Genomic DNA, 2,621 nt, shown 5'->3' on the forward strand with positions numbered 1-2,621 from the left:
TCGAAGCCCGTCCGCCCCCCACTCGGAGCCCTGGATGGAGGCACCACGGCCCCAGGGCTGAGCCAGGTAGGAGCTAAGCCAGGCTGGGTGGAGGGGTCTGCGTGGTGGTCTGCTGGGGTCTCCTCTCCCCATCTCCCTCCCTGAGCCTGGTTTCCCACAGCCTGCTCTGTCTGCGTGTCTCCGCCTAGGGATGCTCTCGCCGTGTCTCTGCGTCTTGGTCTCTTTGTCTCTGCCTCTCTCCAGTCTATGAATGATCCTTTGAATGGGCCCACAGACCCCGTGTGTTCCCATCTCCCCCTCCCCCTCCTTCTCCCCTTCCCGGCCAAGCCATTTTCCCCACTGCGGGAAGGGGGGGGCTGCGGCCTGAGCCCCCGTCCCTCAACTCTACCCTGTTGGGGGAGTCAGGCCTGGGCTGGAATGGAGAGAGCAAGGCAGAGGGATGGGAAGAAGGAGGGGGAGCAAGATGTGGTAGACAGAGATGGGGAGAGAAAATGGGGGAGACTGAGATAGGGGAAGACAGGAAAGAAAGAGGGAGCTTGAGAGAAAATTGAAGAAGAAATTTGGAGGAGAGAGAAAGAGAAATACCAAGGAGAGATGTAGAAGAGAAAAATGGGAAGAAAAAAAAAAAAAAAGACCGCGGGGTGAGAGACTGAAGGCAAGAGCTGGAGCAAGCTGGAAGAGGCCAAGGAAAGATGCTCTGAGGGAGCGCTATGGAGAGGAGAGAGATGTTGGGGGAGGGCTCCAGTGGGAGGGAAGTAGGGAGAGAAGCTGGTTGAAGGGGAGGAGGCCAGGGTCCAAAGTACCCTGAGGGAGAAGGGGTGACAGAGGCAAACTATCTCATGGGGGGAGAAAGAGGGGACAGCAAGGCCACAGTGTCTGAGCCTAGCCGGGCATAGGAAAAAGATCCTGGAGAAGCCAACCCCAAGTCCCTTCCAGGGGATGGGGGAACAGAGCTTAAGAGGATCTGAAGAGGGGGAGGGCATAGCTGGGTGTGAGTGGTAAGGATTCCTGTGTCCTCATCTCTGGAATAAATTGACACCTGCAGAGAGCCACCCGCGAGCTGGCGCCTGGCTCTGAAAACCCCGCGTCAGCAAACAGCTCAGGCGGCTGGTGGGGGGCAGGGGGGCTTGCTGAAATGACCTGGGTATCTGCCCCTTGGGTCTGATCTCTTCCCTTGTCCTGTCCCTGGTGCCCTGAGTACACAGGCCTCAGAGCAGCAATGGTGGGAACGCTGGCAAGGGGAAGGAAAGGGGAATGGATGGGATGGGAAGAGAGGAGAATAAAGCTAAGGTTTGCCCCCAGGACATAGGTCAAAATGCAGTGAAAGAGGAGGTGTCTGGGGTCCAGAGCTGTTCAAGATTGTGGGAGGGGGCAGTCAGTAGGCTCATTTGATGCCTCCAAACCACTTCAGTGCCCCTTCTCTCCAGTCAGAGGCCTGGTCACTAGGACTAAACTCTGATTGGCTTGCAAGGGGGGCAAGAGGCGGATCTTTAGGGTTCTCCATGCCCCCAGATTCCCCTTCCCCTCAACATATATACTTCATCTATGCTACTATTGGGGAAAACTAGTATTCAGACTCACGCCTCTGCCCTCCCCATCATGCCCTGAATGGACCCCACAACTAAGCCAGCCCCTTCCCCTCTTCCTCCAGACACCCCCTCCAGGGTTAAAGCTGCAGCCCCGTTGCCGAGGTAACATTGCGGGGCAGCATCCCGTCGCCCGGCAACCGGCTGCAGGATCACGCATCTGTCCCTGGATTTGCCCCTCCAGTATCGCCTCCCTTTTCTAACCCCTGCCTTGAGGTACCCCAACTTATGAAGAAGGAAAGGAAGCTGGGGAGATAGGAGTCTCAGGGTTGCAAAATCCTTAGGGAATGACATGAAGGGGAAAGAAGGAGCTTGGGTCTCTTCGGTCCCAAGAAAGACCCAAGTCTGGCCCAGGGTGGGGGTTCAGTGCCATGAAATTATAGCTCAGGAGTAATTAACACGTATAAACAAACCCGCCACTTCCTGCTAATTAATGACTTGGTATTTTTATTTTCTCTTCCTTGTCTGTCTCATTCCCTCCCAGGGAGGTGGGGACTGGGACTCCTGAGTCCCTGGGGAGAGCCTGCCTGGGAGGGATAAAGAAGCTGGGAAGGGACTGCTGGGTCTGGGGAACTGGCCCCTGGGTCTCCACCGACTTTGTACAGGACCTTTACCACATCTGACCCCACCTCTAGCTTGGGACCCTGCTGAAGAGAGAAGGGCTGCTGGGGGGAGGGAGGAGGGGCCAGGGGCCTGTGGGTGGAAGAAGGGTGGCAACTTGGTCTGAAATCCAAGTCACTAACCACTTGTCTCTTCTGTTTCCCCATTCCTTTCTGTCCTCCCCATCCAATTTCCTTTCCCTTCTTCCACCTCTCCTCCGTATTTTTCTGTCTGTCCGTCTGTCTGTATCTTGCACACCCTGTCCCTCCTGTTCTGCCTCCCGCAGGTCGGGCCTGCCTTCACCTTCTTCCACCTCGTTTCCCTTCCCCACCCCTTGCCCCCTCAATGGAGAGGAACAGACCCCTTCTCTGTCCCGTCTAACCCAGGTCCCTCCCCGCCCCCTTCCTCCCTCCTGTCCCTGTCTCTTATACACAT

This window comes from Marmota marmota, unplaced genomic scaffold, assembly GCF_001458135.2.
Source record: "Marmota marmota marmota unplaced genomic scaffold, marMar, whole genome shotgun sequence".
NCBI lineage: Eukaryota > Metazoa > Chordata > Mammalia > Rodentia > Sciuridae > Marmota > Marmota marmota.